At 42.7% G+C, this 13,549-nt stretch overlaps 1 protein-coding gene across 1 annotated transcript in view; it reads right to left on the bottom strand.

The window, feature by feature from the left end:
• The window catches only part of LOC126426488 (plasma membrane calcium-transporting ATPase 3-like), a 595,967-nt gene that overhangs the window by 191,014 nt on the left and 391,404 nt on the right, over positions 1 to 13,549 (bottom strand). The gene's annotated exons all lie outside the window — the stretch shown is intronic.

Here is a 13,549-nt window from a genome sequence, read left to right as displayed (position 1 = left end):
TCTCATGAAAATTGGTAACACAGCACAAGGACATACACAGTTATGATACCAGAGGAGAGTCAAATATCCACCAAATATTTATCAGAACATCACCGTATTAGAGAACTGGAATACACTGTGCTGTCACACTGCACAACTCACCAGAAGAAATAAAATTTGCTCCAAAGCCAGTATTCAGGAACAAGGTAAAAGCATGGCTAATAAAACCACACTCTTTACCTGTACACAAAACTCTAAACATGCAAAAAGTAATTTTTCTTCAAATGTATTACAATCAATTATATATCTAGAATGTAAGAAAGTTTATTTATTTTCCATTTTTGTTTACACTGTATGTTATTTTATTTTCACTTGTCTAATAGATATTGTAAAACCTGTACTATATGCTAAAGCTAGACTAAGAAATATACAGTAAAATGTGCAAATGCAATATAGTATTGTAAAGGTAGGCCACACATAAAATTTGGGCCCAGTCAAATGAGGATTTAATAAAAAAAAATTACATTTCTAGTACATATGTACTAATGAGGACAGTACATCATAGTGAAGCCAGTAGCAGCTCATCAACCATATATTCACAATTATCTCACAAACAGCTTGTATGTGAACTCACATTTACAGAAATGTTTGTGCTTCTATTACTGTTTTTTAACTTCTTTATTATTTTATTATTTTTTTTGTACTGACCAACTGGGATCACATAACAACTTCAATTTCTCTTCATTCTTTGTTGTTTTCTATTTTTCCAGCACTCCGTAATCTTCTCCCCATGTTGTCTTTTCTGTCCATGTTGTTCCCAATTTCTTATTACTTCTGCATTGAAAGACTTCCAGATTTAATGTTTTATTCTTGAAAGGATTTCTGTCTGCTATTTCTGATTCTTTGACACTGGTTCTTTCTAAATATTTCCATATTTCTGTATGTGTATTTCTTCTTCCAGAAATACACGAATATTTGTTTCTTGAACCTGTCAATAGCTTATAGTTCAGTGTTATGCATTCATATCCATATAAACATTTTAGTCATAGCACTGTGGTATAGAGTTTTAGTTTTGTTTTTCTATATATGCATTTCTTGTTGTAAACATTCTTTGTTAAACCATATGCTCTCTCCATTTTGTTATCTCCTACATCTACTGCAAATTTTTCTGGTCCATTCTGTTGAATAGTTTCTCCAAGATACTCAAATCTACTTACTCACTATATTTTACCTTTTTGTGCTTCTATGAACTTTGGTGCATTTTTGTATATTTGTCATAGATTTTTTTAGATGAAATTTTGAGACCAGTTCTATTTGCTATTTCATCCAGAAGAGTTATTTGAATACCTTCGTGTGTCAGATTTTCTGAAAATATTGCAAAATCATCTGCAAAAGCCAGGCAGTTTACCTTAATTCCATTTGTTTTCCTTCCTAGAATTGTTGGCTCAATTTTGTGATTCTGTGGCTCCTAATTCCAGATCCTTACAATATTTCCCTCAAGCAGTTAAACAGTAAAAGTAAAAAACCACCCCTTATCTAACACCAGTTTTAATTTGAAATGGCTAAGATAGTTCTTCCATAATTTTAACTTCAGAATTTCAGTATACTTTACTCAAGTCAGTTTTCACTATTATACTGATTTTTATAAAAAGGACTGAATCATGAAGGACAAGGCAGGCAGAATGATTACACTTCCAGTTTTGAAGGACCAACATTTATTGCACTAAATGGCCACAAATCTTGTGTTAGTACAGTATCAGGCCTCTATGGTTGTGAATATAAGCATCCATATTTCACATTATGGAGTTGTACAGATCTTTGATGCAGTCCTGTAATACTGTATTATATGCCATTCCACTTGCACCTGAGTGTGCAATTCCTGCAGAATGGGGGGAGGAGGTGGAGTCCTGATGGCACACTGCATGACACCCAGAACATTTTCAATTAGAGAGAGATTGGGCAATGCTGCTGGTCATGGACGAGTAACCACATATGTGAAACACACTCAGCATGTGCCAGTGGCATGTGGACAAGTGTTATCCTCCTGAAACAGGGTATGGGCAGAGGTGAGCACAAATGGCACAGCCACTGGTTACAGGACTTCCTTATTTATTCTGCGACTGATGAGGAGCCTGTTATGAACAGGCACCATGGGATATCACTCCCCACACCATCCCACCAGACTGGCAGGATACATGATGGGTGACCACAAATTGCTCTTCGTGGAGCTGTCCAGTGTGCCTCCAGATGCAGGGCTGCTGGCCACTGCCTCCAAAGCAGAAGCGGGACTTACCTAAAGATGACCTGCTGCCGGGCTGCAAGGCCCCATGTCCATCATTGCTGACAATAGAAAAGCTGGGTGCGACCATTGCTGTGGGGCTGTGAGAAGCAGATCTCTTAATGGTTGCTGTGTGACAAGTCCTGCATTGTGCAACCACCTCCCAATGATACTAGCATTTACAGGATGGTGTGTGGAAGGTAGGACAAACTGATGAATGACACCTACCATTGTCATTGGACCTGTTCATGCTTCATTTACCTACATCTACATGGATACCCTGCAGATCACCTTAATTGCCTGGCAGAGGGGTCACCAAACCACCTTCACAATAGTTCTCTAATATTCCACTCTTGAACAGTGCACATAAATAACAAACACCTACATCTTTCTGTGCAAGCTCTAATCATTTCTCCCTATGTAGATTGGCATCAACTAAATATTTTTGCATTTGGAGGAGAACGTTGGTGACTGAGATTTCATGAGAAGATTCTGCTGCAACAAAAAACACCTTTGTCTTAATGGCATCCACCCCAAACCCTTTACCATGTCAGTGACACTCTCTCCCATATTTTGCAATAATACAAAACATGCTGCTCTTCTTTCAACTTTTTCAATGTACTTCATTAATCCTATTTGCTAAGGACCCCAGACCATGCAATAGCACTCCAAAAGAGGATACACATGCATAGTGCAGGCAGTCTCTTTAGTAGATCTGTTGCACCTTCTAAGTGTTCTGCCAATAAAACACAGTCTTTGGCTCACCTTCCCCTGTAACATTTTCTGTGTGATCCTTCCCATTTAAGTCGTTCGTAATTGTAATTCCTAGGTATTTAGTTGAATTTACAACCTTCAGATTAGACTGATTTATCGTGTAACCGAAGCTAACAGAATCCTTTTAGCACTCATGTGGATGACTTCACACTTTTCATTATTTATTGTCAATTGTCTTTTTCTGCACCATACAGATATCATGTCTAAATAATTTTGCAATTTGTTTTGATCTTCTGATGGCTTTATTACATGACAAATGACAGCATCATCTGCAAACAACCTAAGATAGCTGCTAAGATTGCCTTCTAAATCGTTTATATAGATAAGGAACAGCAGAGGGCCTATAACACTACCCTGGGCAACACCAGAAGTCACTTCTATTTTACTTGATGTCTTTCTGTCAGTCACTACAAACTGTGATATCTCTGACAGTAAATCATGAATCCGGTCACACAACTGAGACAATATTCCACAAGCCCATAATTTGAAACAAGTCACTTGTGAGATACAGTGTCAAAAGCCTTCTGGAAACCCAGAAATACTGAATCAGTTTGAAATCCCTTGTCAATTACACACAACACTCCATGAGAGTAGAGAGCTAGTTGTGTTTCACAAGAACAATGCTTTCTAAATCCATGTTGACTCAGTGTCAATAAACCATTCTCTTCGAGGTAATTCATAATGTTTGAACACAATATATGTTCCAAAATCCTGCTGCATATTGACGTTAATGATGTGGGCCTGTAATTTAGTGGATTACTCCTACTACCTTTCTTGAATATTGGTGTGACCTGTGAAACTTTCCAGTCTGTGGGTATGGATCTTTCATTGTGTCAGTTGTATATGATTGTTAGGTATAGAGCTATTGTATCAGCACACTCTGAAAGGTATGTAATTGGACTGGAGTGATTTTAGCTGCTTCACTACTCCAAGGATATTTACTTCTAAGTAACTTATGTTGGGAGCTGTTGTTGATTTGATTTCTCGAATATTTACTTCATCTTCTATGGTGAACGAATTTCAGAAGGCTGTGTTTAGTAACTCTACTTTGGCGGCACTGTCATCAATAGTATTTCCATTGCTATTGTGCAGAGAAGGCATTGATTGTGTCTTGCTGCTAGAATACTTTACATAAAACCAGAATCTCTTTGGATTTTATACCAGGTTTCAAGACAAAGTTTTGTTGGGGAAACTATTGTAAGCATCTCACATTGAAGTCCGTGCTAAATTTCAAACTTCTGTAAAAGATCACCAATCTTGGAGATCTTGCATTCTTTTAAATTTGGCATGTTCTTTTTGTTGTTTCTGCAACAATGTTATGACCTGTTTTGTGTACCAAGGGGGATCAGCTCTATCATTTGGTACAAATCTCTCAGTTGCTGTTGATACTATTTCCTTGAATTCAAGTTACATCTGGTCTACACCATGTTGTTAATTTGGAATGAGTGGAGATAGTCTCTCAGGAAGGCATCAAATGATTTTTATCTGATTTTTTGAATAGGTATATTTTTCATTTATTTGGAGCATTTGGGGGTTACAACACGTAGTCTCACCAATCCTTGTAGATGCTTTGATGCTCGTTATTAGCGCAGGGTTATTTGTTGCTAAGAGGCCAAGTATGTTTTTACAGCCATTTACTATTTGCATGGGGTCATGAACTAACTAATTGAGATAATTTTCAGAGAATGGAATTAGCACAATTTCGGATGATGTTTTATGCATACCTCTGGGTACAAACACATATTTTTGCCAACATATCAAGGATAAATTAAAGTCACCAACAACAATAATTGTATGAGCTGGGTACATGTTTGAAATTAAACTCAAGTTTTCCTTGAACCTTTCAGGAATTGTGTCATCTGAGTTGAGAGGTCAGTAAAAGGATCCAATTACTATTTTATTCCAGTTGTCAAGAATGGCTTTTGTCCATACTATCTCACAGGAAATATCTACTTCAATTTTGCTACAAGATAAACTACTTCTAACAGCAACAAACACGCCACTGCAAACTATGTTTAGCCTATCCTTTCTGAACATCATCAGGTCCTTCACAAAAAATTCAGCTAAAGTTATCTCCAGCTTTAGCCAGCTTTCAGTGACTGTAACTATTTGAGCATCAGTGCTTTCTATTAGCACTTGGAGCTATAGTACTTTTCCAACATAGCTACAACAATTTACAACAGTTATATTGATTGTTCCTGGACCAATGTTCTTCCTGTATTCAACCTGCATCCTTTGAGATTAAACCCCTTTTTGTGTTTCCCTGAGACTCTCTAGTCTAAAAGCTACCTAGTCCATGCCACGCAGCCCCTGCTACTCATGTAGCCACATTCTGTGTACAAGGGAATCCTGACCTGTTCAGTGGAACCTGAAACAAGTCTAGGAATCTGTAGCCTACACACTCATAGAGCTGTTTGAGCCTCTGATTCAGATAATCCACTCAGCTCTGTACCAGAGATCCGCAGTCAGTTCTGTTGACTACACTGCAAATGGTGGGCTCTGCTTTCATCTTGCAATTCATTAGTTCTCCCCCCTTGTGGCATGTGTCAAATGTTGAAATCCTATATGTTGTTCATACCAACAATGGGCAATGGTTGCATCCACACAATCAATGTGGCACGCAGTATGATGATAGGACCATCTCACGTCCCATAGTCCCACGATGTAGCCATTCCTAAACTCATATATACTGTCAAGCATTTTGCCTGGGCACAGAGCATTTGCAGGTGATGTTCAAATGATGCTGCCCACTGCTGTACATGTTGTCTCAAAAGAAAGTTTATATATGAAAAGTGCAACAAATTGGAGGTGAGTGGGGGTATGTTCATTGCTTGCTTGGCCTTTAGGAATTCAGTCAATATAGTCATCTCCTTTAATTGGTATGATGTCCAGAAAATATGCTATGATATGAGGATATCAATAGCTACAACAAACAAACAGTGGTGCATGCATACTATGCACACTTCCAATTACTGTTTCACCATGAACTCATTTTCTGAGGAAATGCTGCTCACAGAAGAAATGTATATAGAGTGCAAAATAGAGTACTCAGCATAAGTTGTGGCCTTAAAATGGAATACAGTAAACCTTCTTGGGAGATTTCTGCATATTCTGTGTGTGAGAATTATACAAAAAAAGTGACTCAGCATGGGTGAAATTTTGAAGTGGTTGTGGATTTCATAATGTAAATGATGCTACAAGTGTTCCCCTTACATGGAAATGGATCACAATATTTGAAGAGGCTGGTTCAACACTGGTCAAACTGAAATCTGGGTGACCAAGGTCATCAAGAATGGAGAATCCATGGAGGGAGTAAATCAGTCTGTTCATGATGATCCTAACCTCTCAGTTTATATGTGTGCAAGTTCTTTAAAAATATGCATAGACCATCACTGCACTGAATTCTGCAAAAAGACCTTAAACTGCACCCTTTCAAAATCCAATTGGTACCAGAATTAAAGCCTCGGGATACCAGATATAGGCTGCAGTTTGTTAATGATGTGACTGAGTACCCTTCATTTAACAACATATTTTTTCTGATGAGGCTCATTTTCACCCAAATGGTCATGTCAGTAAGCAAAACTGCTGCTACTGGAGTGCAGTGAATCCTAACAGAAGCACAAGGTACCCCTTCATTCACCAAAAGTTACTGTATGGGCTCTGATATCAGCTCAAAGAGTAATTGACCAATACTTTCTCACGGATAAGAGCAGTTACAATGAATTCAGAACATTATGTGATTATGTTAAATAATTTTTTGGTGCCAGAATTGCAAAACTTTCCTGGCTATAACCAAAAAACATAGTTTCAAAAAGAGAAAGCCACGGCACATGTTTGATATGTCTACACTGCAAGTTCATGAAATTTTTCCTGTAAAATTGATCTCCAGAAAGGGTGACATAAATTGGCCCCAACACAGGCCATATTTGAGCTCCATGAATATTTTATTATGGGGAGATGTCAAATTTAAAGTGTATGTCAATAATCTGGCTTCTCTGGAGCAGCTGAAAGAAAATATCCATATCGAAGAGGAAAGCATTCCAGTGTCTACATTCCAAGCCATCATGCAAAATTTTGTTCATCATTTAAATGAGCATTGTAGGCGTTCAGGATTGCATTTAAATGACATAACATGACATGACCAAGGCCTTCAAAGACAGGCACTATCCCCCAGACTTAGTTCAGAAACAGATCTCCTGAGCCATTTTCCCTCACAACCTCTATCCTCCCACTATTCCCAAAAATCAGCCACAAAGGAGTGTCCCCTTTGTCATGCAGTACCACCCCAGACTGGAAAAACTGAACCAAATCCTTCACCAGGGCACTGATTATCTTTCATTGTGTCCTGAAATGAGGGACATCCTGCCCGAGATACTTCCCACCCCTCCTAAAATTGCATTCTGTCGCCCACCCAACCAACACAACATGTTTGTCCACCCCTATGTCATTCCAACCCCTTGCCACAAGGATTATAGCACTTCTTATTCCAGTCCTGTCACAGGTTTGTCCTACACCATCGGGAGCTGCCCCAACAGTGAAAGCAGCCATGTCATCTACTAGCTCTGCTGCAACCATTGTACAGCTTTTTATATTGGTCCACCAGGATGAACAGCCACTGCCAAACTGTGGCCAAAAGCAAAGTAGACCACCCTGTGGTACAACATGCAGCTGAACATTACACATTTGATTTCAATGGCTGCTTCACTACCCGAGCCATCTGGATCATACACTTCACCACCAGATTTTCTGAATTGCACAGATGGCAGTTATCCTTATAACACATTCTTCACTTCCACAATTATCCCGGCCTCAACCTCCATCCAACAGTTTCCATCCCTCTGTCTTATCATCTCCTACCCACTCTTGTCTCCCACCCTGTTTATCTGCAGCCCTCTGCCAACACAGCTGCCTGTCTTTCCTATTCCTCTCCTTTTTTGATACTTTTTTCCTCACCTCCCTGCCCCACAACCTACTGACACTACACCTGTTGTCAGTCTAGTCCCTGCACACTGCACCAGACACCCTTTTCCTTACACTCTTACCCTTACCCCCTTACGCTTACCCCCTTACCTTTAACCTTACAGATTGCTGCTTGCGTACCACATGATGTTGCATTCCAGCCTGAGATCCTGGAGTTGGTAGTCATGTGTGCACGAGGTGTGCTTGCTTTTGTGTGTGTGAATGGTGTGTGTGTCTTTACTGATGAATGCTGTGGCTGAAAGTTATATGGGAGTGTCTTTTAATCGTGTCTGTCTACAACTTGACATGTCCTCTTTACAGTAAGTAGCAATCTATCTTTTGTTGATATTCTTACCTGGAGTTTCCATTGTTTGGTTTTATTTTTAAGAAGTAAATTCCTAAACCTTACATTTCAATAATAAATAAATTTTTGTCGACAGACTTCAATATCTATTTTATTTTGACACATTAAATGTAAACTTTCTTTTCAGATCCCTAGTACTTGCTGGCACAACTATATTGGTCCATTTAGATCAACTTATGAGCATGACATCATGGCCCCACTCATTATCCTGAAGTGTGCCGCTGATTGTGCAGAAGTAATCATTGGCACAGCTGATTATGTGTTACATACCAAACCGGATCAGTCAGGTTCTTCTGGGTGCAGCTCTTTTTATAAGGACCAATGTAATTTTGATACACCCATTATAATTTTGACCCATCATCACACAACAGAGCCAAAGCAAAACCTTTACACTTGCACAAAGACTGGCAATTGTGGTAAAGGAACTGGCATTTAGAATTTCCACAGTGCAAGCGTGATGGGTTACTCAGACACGTCCACACCCATAACCAGTTTTTACTGAACTGCATTAACAGATTGTTTTAAGCTGAAGTTGTTTGAAAACTGACAAAGAATGCCAGTCTACTACATTTCTCAAACACAAAAAGTTGTTAATAAGTGAGGCCTTTGCTCAATACTAATTGGACAGATTTCCACCAATCTCGTATAAACAGCTGATTTTGGCTACAATAATCATTTCAAAGTGACTAACAATGGCATACAATTTGGCAAAATGTACTATGTCCACTTTTGTGGCGGCGTTCGTAGCGACAAGCAATTCGCTGTAGAAACTGCTTACGAAGTCACCGCCACACTTTTAATAGCGGGCCGACCGGTCCGCTGGAACAGTGAACAGAAAGATGAAAACCCAAACACTCTGATTAAATAAAAGTCGGTACTCATCTTTATTAACGAAGATACAGTAACACAGTAGTGAACTCCTTGTCTACAGAAATCTGTCCAGTTCGAGTCGGAGCAGCTAGGTCAGCGTCGGCTGACGACAAACAACAACTCTGCTGCGATGAACACACGACTGACTAGCAAGCACACAATTCGGGGGCGAGTATACAACTGAGCGGCGAATACAGAACTGTCCTAGCGCTCGCGACTCCAGCGCTTAAGAAACCAGAAGCCAGCGGTGGCGCGCGCAGACTTGCGGCGATTTCCTGTCTCGCTGGCGCTGCTTATGCGGACGGCGTCCGGACTTTGATGCTGCCAACCTTTTGGCAGTGGGCTCGGGTGGCATTACTGGCTAGGATATAACACTCCTCCCCCCCAAATCGCCGCACTGTCATTGAATAATGACGTGGCGAGCGTCGACGGCGGGGGAGGGGTCTGGCCGCAGGCGTAGCGGACGAGACCGGGGCGGAGACTGTTGTCGGTGGCAGTCCCCGGTCCGCACCCCAGCATTGGCTGCGCGGGGCCTCGGGAAACACCGACTGAAAACCGAGGTCAGGGTGCACGCCTGTGACCACGGGCGCAGCTTCTGGTACTGGACGCGACGGGGCGTTGGGACCCACGAAGAGAGGCAGCGTCTCCTGACGCTGCGTCGACGGCTGCTCAGTGGGCGCCGGACAAGGCGCTGCGGTGTCAGACTCCTTGGGGGTGTCCAAGAAAAGCGGCTGCAGGACAGGCTGCACAGCCACTGCTTGGGAAGGCGGCCCGGCTGAGGGGTCGACGTCCATCAGCTCCGAAGGCGGTGGCGACTGAAGAGGGACCGCAGGCGCCGGAGCGACCACCTGGGGCGCTCCCGGATGAAGCTGCGCGGGAGGCATCAACGGGACGGGCTGTCGGCGTGGTAGCAGCGACGGCTGCTGCTGCTGCCCTGGGGGCGGCAGCGAAGTCGGAAGGCGCGGCTGGAACCCGCCGCGGACCAAATCTGTGGACAAAGAACGAGCGGCAGAATCCGGGCGGCCAGCGCAGCGCAACTGGTTCTGATGCCTCCTGTGCACCCCAGTAGCACCTTGAACAGTATAAAAACCGCGACCCTGGACACTTATCACGGTAACACGTTCCCAACGACAGCGACCGTGATAAACTCTGAAAAAAACGGCGTCATTGCGCTGAAAACGCGTGCGATGCTCAGAAGCGGCGGGTCGATCCGGGGGGTGCAACAACCGTAGTAGGGTGCGATGACGATGGCCGTGGAGAAGCTCCGCAGGCGAAGGGCCGTTGCGTGGCGTGGTCCGGTACGACGACATGAACGTGATGAGGGCCTGCTGACGAGAGTGCTTAGCACGAAGGCGGTCCATATGATCCTTGAATGTGCGTACAAAACATTCCGCTGCACCATTCGATTGAGGGTGGAACGGTGGAGTAAGAACATGGCGAATGCTATTGGCAGAACAAAAACTTTCAAATTCAGCAGAGGTAAATTGTGGACCATTGTCAGACACTAAAACTTCTGGAAGACCCTCAATACAAAAAATTGAAGTCAACGCCTGTATAGTTTGTGCAGACGTTGTAGACTGCATGGGCACAACAAACGGAAAATTACTAAATGCATCTATCACGATGAGCCAACGAGAATTCCAATATGGACCAGCGAAATCAATATGTACTCGCTGCCAGGGACCGGCAGGGTGTGCCCACTCAAAATAGCGTTGAGGCGGAGCAGCTTGGTGTTCGGCACACGTCGAACAATCTGTAGACATCTGCGTAATCTGCTTATCAATGCCGATCCATGTACAATGATGGCGGGCAAGCTGCTTGGTGTGGACCACTCCACAATGACCTTGATGCAACAAGTCGAGGACCTTGGATTGGAGCGCTTGGCGAACCACTACACGAAGCTGGTCATTCTCAGTGCGTAACAGCAAAACTCCGTGCGAAACAGACAACAGATGACGTTGAGGATAATAGCGACGAACCGCAGGATCCGATATGTCCTTTGCCTTCGACGGCCAACCACGTTGAACAAAACGTAATAGTAAACTCAGACGAGGATCCGTAGCTGTCTCACGTGCCACCTGACGATAATCAATCGGAAAATCCCGGAGGGATTGATGCTCATCGGCGTCAATCTGATGGCAAGAGTCGTCAGAGGAATCGAAGACATCATCCGCAGCAATCGGCAATCTAGAAAGCGCGTCAGCGTTTGCATGCTGAGCTGTAGGGCAATACAGTATCTCATACTGGTATTGTGATAACAAAAGAGCCCAACGTTGTAGTCTCTGAGCTGTCCGCTGAGGAACTGGTTTAGACAGATGAAACAGTGACGTCAGGGGCTTGTGATCTGTTACTAAATAGAATGGTCTACCATAGAGGTAGTGATGGAATTTTGTGACACCGAACACAATAGCCAATGCTTCCTTGTCCAATTGGCTATAATTACACTGAGCTTTGTTTAGCAATTTAGATGCGAACACAATAGGATGTTCGGTGTTACCGACTCGGTGAGACAACACAGCACTGAGGCCGAAAGAAGAGGCATCACACGCTAACACCAGAGGCTTGTTAGGGTCATAATGGACCAGACAACGATCATTCAATAAAGCCTCTTTAAGCTGCTGAAAGGCTGATTGGCAATCAGCTGACCACACAAACGGAACATTCTTACGGCGGAGACGATGCAACGGTGCAGCAATCTGTGATGCATTAGGTATAAACCTAATATAATATGTCAATTTGCCAAGAACTGCTTGCAATTCATGCAGATTGCGAGGGGCGGGCAAATCACGAATAGCTGCTAAATGTGACTGGGAGGGATGAATGCCTTGAGCATTAATAACATGTCCCAGATACTCCAGCTCCGTAAGGAAAAATGAACATTTATCGATGTTGCAACGTAGGCCTGCCTGAGACAACACTTGAAACAAACACTCCAAATTACGGAAATGTTCAGCAGGCATCCGACCGGACACAACAATATCATCTAAATAGTTGCAACACGATGGCACATTAGCCAGAAGTTGTGACAAAAAAAACGCTGAAAAACAGCTGGAGCTGATGCACAACTAAAAGGCAAACGCAGAAAACGGAACAACCCCAACGACGTGTTTATGACAAAATACTGTTGTGATTGCTCGTCGAGGGGCAATTGCAAATATGCTTCATGGAGATCAATTTTGGAAAAGAAACGAGCTTCCCCTAACTTATCCATCAGCTCGTCCGGTCTAGGCAAAGGAAAAGAATCAATGACAGTCTCACGATTAACTGTCGACTTAAAATCAGCACACAAACGTAACTTGCCAGACGGTTTCTTTATAATAACTAAGGGAGAAGCCCACTGGCTCGCTGAAATGGGTTGAATAACACCGTTGTTTTGCCAACGATGAAGTTCATCTAAAACAGGTGCCCGGAGGGCGTGAGGCACTGGACGAGCACGAAAAAATCGAGGCTGAGCATTATCTTTTAACGTAATATGAGTGGCAAAGTTCGCAGCACAACCTAGTTCGTCTTTAAATATGTCACTGTATCGTTTACACAAATCGGTTATGCTGTCTTGAGGAACAACAACAGAATTAATTTGCAACACATTGTCTTGGATAGACAGACCAAACAAGTCAAAACAGTCTAATCCGAAAATGTTTACACTGTCTGTAGCGCGGAGCACTGTGAATGAAACTGTTTTTGTATTGCCACGGAATGTGGCTGGCACACTACATACACCTCACACAGGAATTTGTTCTCCACTATAAGTAGCCAAAGAATGTTTTGCCGCTGAAAGTTTAGGGCGGCCGATAGCCGCATATGTAGCACTATTTATGAGAGTCACAGACGCACCAGTGTCTAATTGAAAATTGAAGGTCTTATCCTGGATGCATAGCTTCACAAATAGTTTATTACACTGTCTCTGGATCGGTGCAGTGGAGGTGGAAGACACAAAATCAGCGCGTTTAGCGCGTGTTCGCTGCTTACGACAACTCGTGGGTTGGGCGGGTGGAACAACAACTCCCGCTTCACTTGCAGTCTGTACATTACGTTTTACAGCGTTTGAATTACGCTTGGGTTGCATAGCAGAGGGCTGGGTGGGTGGCTTATTGCGAACAAGTTTATTACCCACACGAACCGTGGAAGAGTCTTTAAACGCGACCTTCTGGGCGGGCTGGCTTTGAAGAACATGAATATCCATGGGCTGGGCAGCACTAGAATTGTTCTTGCGTTTACGCAAACAAACAGTCTGGATGTGTCCTTTCCTTTGACAAAAGTGACAAACCGCGTTTCTTAACGGGCAACGTGCACGAGGATGAACAAGAACACACTTAGGGCAAGAC

Source organism: Schistocerca serialis, chromosome 11, assembly GCF_023864345.2.
Source record: "Schistocerca serialis cubense isolate TAMUIC-IGC-003099 chromosome 11, iqSchSeri2.2, whole genome shotgun sequence".
Classification (NCBI taxonomy): domain Eukaryota; kingdom Metazoa; phylum Arthropoda; class Insecta; order Orthoptera; family Acrididae; genus Schistocerca; species Schistocerca serialis.
The sequence above is the reverse complement of the archived record's forward strand: the minus strand, read 5'-3'. Positions and strand labels throughout refer to the sequence as shown.